This window comes from Staurois parvus, unplaced genomic scaffold (assembly GCF_062004578.1).
Source record: "Staurois parvus isolate SC_StPar_1 unplaced genomic scaffold, SC_StPar_1.0 ptg000652l, whole genome shotgun sequence".
NCBI lineage: Eukaryota > Metazoa > Chordata > Amphibia > Anura > Ranidae > Staurois > Staurois parvus.
Window position 1 is genome coordinate 4,178,537 of NW_028318448.1, and position 6,000 is coordinate 4,184,536.

A 6,000-nucleotide genomic window follows, 5' to 3' on the forward strand; every position below is an offset into this window, starting at 1 on the left:
ATTATTATTATTAATATACAGGATTTATAGTTCATTATTATACAGGATTTATAGTTCATTATTATTATTATACAGGATTTATAGTTCATTATTATTATTATACAGGATTTATAGTTAATTATTATACAGGATTTATAGTTCATTATTATTATTATTATTATTATTAATATACAGGATTTATAGTTCATTATTATACAGGATTTATAGTTCATTATTATTATACAGGATTTATAGTTCATTATTATTATTATTAATATACAGGATTTATAGTTCATTATTATACAGGATTTATAGTTCATTATTATTATTATACAGGATTTATAGTTCATTATTATTATTATACAGGATTTATAGTTAATTATTATTATTAATATACAGGATTTATAGTTCATTATTAATATTATTATTAATATACAGGATTTATAGTTCATTATTAATATTATTATTAATATACAGGATTTATAGTTCATTATTATTATTATAATACAGGATTTATAGTTCATTATTATTATTATAATACAGGATTTATAGTTCCTTATTATTATAATATAGGATTTATAGTTCATTAAATTATTATTATACAGGATTTATATGGCGCCAACACTTTACAAAATGAAGGCAGACATTACACTTACAATACAATTTGGTATAAGAGGAATCAGAGGGCCCTGGCTCTTAGAGATTACAATCTAGGAGAGTCATATTCCACTTTATGCATGCCCTCCAGAGGGTCCCCCCCACCCCTTCCTGACCAGGCCATTTTTTACGGCGTTGCATTACTTTGACAATTGCACAGTCGTGCAACACTGCACCCAAATGAAATTTATATCCTTTTCCCCCCCCATGAATAGAGCTTTCTTTCAATGGTATTTGATCGCCTGTGCATTTTTAATTTTTTGCACTATAAAAAAAAGCGTCAATTTTGAGAAAAAAAACAATATTTTTGACTTTTTGCTATTAAACATGTCCAAAAAATCAAATGTCGTCATAAATTTAGGCCAAAAATGTATTCTGTTACATGTCTTTGCAAACAAAATCCCCAATTAATTGGTTTACGTGAAAGTTATAGCGTTTACAAATGGCGCTATATATACTGGGATTTTTACATTTCTTTTTATTTTTAATAGTAATGGTGGTGATCAGGGACATATTGTGGCACTGTGGTGGGCATTCTGACACTGGGTGGGAACTAACTGCCACTGAGATCCCAGTGACACTAATACAGTGATCAGTGCTAATAAAAAGCACTGACACTGTACTAATGACACTGGGCAGGAAGGGGTTAACATTTGGGGCAATCAAATGGTTAACTGTGCTGTTTTACATCATGTGCTGTGTGTGTTTTACTTAGGAGACATGCTGATGTGTATTTCTCTGTTGTGCAGAGAAATATACAGCAGCATGTCATTGCTGGCAGGAGAGACCCCTGTGTTGTTTGCAAACAGGTCTCTCCCCTGTCAGTGTTACTCGGCGATCGCCGGGTGCCGGCGGGGAATCTGATTGACATCTGTAGCAGACAATGGCGACGAGGGTAGAGCGACGCACGCACGTGCCCCCTACCCAGATATGTAAATCACATATATATATATATATATATATATATATACGTGATTTTGCACAGTCCTGATGTCCTGTAGCAGAAGTTCTACTATAGGGCGGCAGGGAAGCAGTTAATGAAATAAAAAATGTGCATTTATTATATATTTGTATTGAAGTCTACAAAGCATTGTATCCACACAGGTGCAATGTACTAGGGAAAAGCACAGGCATGTTCACATCTTAGTCCAAGCCCACCAGGAGCTCTCACTGTACTGGGCCAATCAAAAGTTCCTTTGTGTGTGTGCAACTGCGGGGCGAGCAATGCTTCAGCCAGTTAAAATAGGCTTCAACCACTGGTGAGATAGCTAAAGGGAATTTTGATTAAGCCGGCCATACATAGGTCGAATTCAGAAAATAATTTTCTTTAGAAAATCTTTTCTAAGAATTGGCGTTCGAATATCGCACCATTAGTGGGCCACAGCAACAGCCGATTTTCAAGCGACCATTGAATTTGAGTGATCGGGCATGTTGTAAATTTTTTGAAAAACAAACAAATTTCTAATCATTCATGTGGGAAATGTAATTGAAAAAGAAATAATCATGAGCTGTGACCTGGAAAGAAAAGAAAATTCTTGACCATGAAAATACTTTTCTGTAGCAACGTGAGGTGAAATTAAAGGCTTTGTTGGTCGAATTTTGAAATCAATGGTGGCACGATCAGATTACAAAATGCAGAAAATTTCCAATTTCTAAAGAAAATTTATTCGGAATTCGACCCATGTATGGTCTGCATTAGTCTGCAACCAGGGATACACTCAGCTGAGTTCTCGTCCTAATCAGAATTCTCTTTAGCTATCCCACCAGGAAGCTATCAGTGATTGAAGCCTCTTTTCATTGGCTGAGACACTGCTCACCTCGCAGTCGCACACACCAAGGAATTTTTGATTGGCCCAGTACAGTGAAAGCTACTAACAAGCTTGGACTAAAGCCGGCCATACATGGGTCGAATTCCGAAAGATATTTCTTTCAAAAATCTTTTCTAAGAATTTTCATTCGAATTTCACACCATTATTGGGCCATAGCAACGGCCGATTTTTGAGCAACCAGTGAATTTCAGTGATCGGGCATGATGCAATTCCAACAACCAGCCCAGAGCCTGTGGGCTAGTTTGAACCGAGTAGTAGGCCCTTCTCACACGAACGTTCCGATCAGATCCCCCTGTTTGTTTTTTTAGGCAGACCCGATCAGAACCTCCATTCTCCTCTATGGAGCTGTGAGTGTAAATGGACATCCGATCCGCTAAAAACGGATGGATGGGAATCACCTGTCCGTAAGGTACATAGACCATCCAATCAAGTCTGCCTAAAAAACTGACAGGTGGACCTAATCAGACCTCATAAGGGCCTTTTAAGAAAAACATATTTTGTTAAAAAATGGATCTCAATGGAACAGATGTAGATGGACAAATCCAACACAACAAACACTTTACTCCTGCGCTAGGAAAGGACTCAGTAGACCCAATAGGAATGTTCTGGAATTTTCTGGAGTATGCACTGCTTGCTGCCCTCAACAGACCAGGGTGGTCCAAATACACTGGATACAAATGGAGAAACAGAAAAAGGACGCACCGACTTAGTGCATTATCGTTTAAAATAATTTATTGAAGAAACAAAATAGGTATCATACTCACAATGGACATAATAACACAGGCATGTCAAACTGAACAAGATGTATGATCCAAACAACATCTGAGTCCATACGATGGAACCCTGGGTGACCAACTGGCTAACGCGTTTCGAGGAGGGCTCTGAGGAAGAGGTTGTGTCCTTGAAACGCGTTAGCAAGTTGGTCATCCAGGGTTCCATCGTATGGACTCAGATGTTGTTTGGATCATACATCTTGTTCAGTTTGACATGCCTGTGTTATTATGTCCATTGTGAGTATGATACCTATTTTGTTTCTTCAATAAATTATTTTAAACGATAATGCGCTAGGTCGGTGTGCCCTTTTTCTGTTTCTCCATTTGTATCCAGATGTAGATGGACGTCGCCCATTTACATCCATTCCGATCCATTTCAATGGACCTGGACATTGCCTGTTCCGTTTAAATAAAAAGGGAACTGAACAGCCGCAAGTGTAAACGTATGCTTATCTGTTTACATCTATTTGTGAATAGAAATTAATTTATGTCTGTTTTTCATCCCTCAAAGGATGGATGAAAAACAGAACACCTGTGTGAAAGGGACCTAAGGGTCTATTCACACCAGACACTGAGCTGGTGTGCGTTGAGGTTTTAGGTGGTGCTGATGCGCCAATCCCGGCACATAGCACTGTTCACTTTTTTTTTCTTTTTTTTAAAGAACTTTATTAAAGTGTCTAACAGTGACATTTCATAAAGTTCTATCAGCCATCGTGCGGCGACTGTGCTGAACTGAAGAAAAGTACTGTATGCAAAATGTTTTTTCAGCACGCACCACTGCAATGCAATTATTATTATTATACAGGATCTATATAGCGCCAACAGTTTGCTCAGCACTTTACAATATAAAGGGAGACAATACAGCAACAATGCAGTTCAATGCAAGAGGGATAGGAGGGCCCTGCGCCTTGGAGCTTACAATCTAGGAGATGGTGTGATCCAGCCACACTAGCGACAAGCAATTTTGATTTGTCTTGTAGTGGGAGTGCTTTGGGACTGCACTAGAATACCCATCCAACGCATCTGTTTTAATCCCTAAAAGCCCCACAACTGTACATCAACCATGTATTTTGCTTGCGGTGGCCCCATTCACTTGAGTGTACAGCCTGTATCAGAAAGTATCATTCTTACTGCGCCACAAAGTATTACATCCATTGCAAGCATATAATCCAGACCGGCTGTTTTTGCAATATAAGGTAGAACATTTTTCTTACCTTTCAATAGCATAAGGGAGGGTTATAACTGATAGCAATTTTGTTTTTTGTCATCTGTGTCCCATTGAGGAGATTTCCTTTCTGTCTCATAGTCTCAACAAGACGTAAGAGTAAATGACTCCAAAGTGAGAGAATCCCAGGTTGTCCCCAGAACTAGTGTCCCCATTGCAAGGTTTCCTCTCTATTCTCATTCTGGTGAGAACCCAAAATGTGGGATTTTCTTCCACTTCCACTCTCGGTGATAACAGTGAACAGAACATGTAGAGAGGGTGAATCTCCCTAACGGGGACACAGACAGCAATAAAAACCTGACAGGTGTTCTAACCCCTCTCCTCTCTAAAGTAAAGTTTTACCTTTAGTTATACTTTGAGGGTGGTTGGAAGGCAGTAAATGACTCAACTGCTTGTTTTTACCGTCTTCCCAACCACAAGTGAAAACTTAGCCTAACCATTACAGGGCTGGAGGAAGATCCATATGAATGGATAATACAGCTGTGCAGTTGGAGCCACACACAGTCAAGGTGAATTCAAATATGTACAAGATGGTGCAGGGAGAATTACCCCATTATTCAGGTTAATGTGGGGTTAGAATATGTGACCTTGTTCCATGTTACTCCCTAAATAAGAGTATAACATGAGACATTATTATACAGGATCTATATAGTGCCAATAGTTTGTGCAGCACTTAACAATATAAAGGAGACAGTACAATTACAATACAATTCAAGCAAGGGGGCTGAGGATGCCCTGCTCTTGAGAGCTTACAATCTGCAAGGGAGGGTCAAGTAATACAAAAGAAAATAACTACGGTGGTGAGCTGATGGAGCAAGTAACATTCAGTCACTAGAGGTGGGTTAGACTTCCCTTAAGAGATGAGTTTCCAGGGATCGCCTAAACTCAGGTAAAGTAGGAGATAGCCAAACAGATTTGTGTGGAGCTCCGGACGGACGGACGGAGAAGTCTTAGGGATCATCTATAAGTGGACAGAGTAGGAGATAGTCAGACAGATTAGGGTAGGGAGTTCCAGAGGATGGGAGAGGCTCTGGAGAAGTGCTGGAGGTGAGCATGGGAGGAGGTGACAAGGGAGCTAGAGAGCAGGAGGTCTTGGGAGGAGTAAAGAAGATGGTTTGGTTGGTATCTTGAGACAAGCTTGGTGATGAAGCTGGGGTGATGTGGATGGCTTTGTATGTTGTTAGTATTTTGAATTTTATTAGTTGGGTGAACAGGAGTCTATGGGGGTAGAGGAGGTATACACTAAAAGGCTGGTAAGCTGGATGAGTCCAGCATCAGCATTCATGATGCACTAAGGAGGGAATAGCCTGTGTAGAAGTAAACCAACAAGAAGGGAGTTGCAATAATCAAGGTGAGAGATAACATGGAAGGGAATTAGTAGCTCTGAGATGTTGTTGATTAAGAGGGGCCAGATTTTGGAAATATTACAGAGGTTAAAGTGGCAAGGTTTGGACAGTGTTTGGTTGTGGGGCTGAAAGGACAGGTCGAGGTCCAGAATTATACCTGCCACCCTAGCATTAGGGAAGGGAAGGATAGT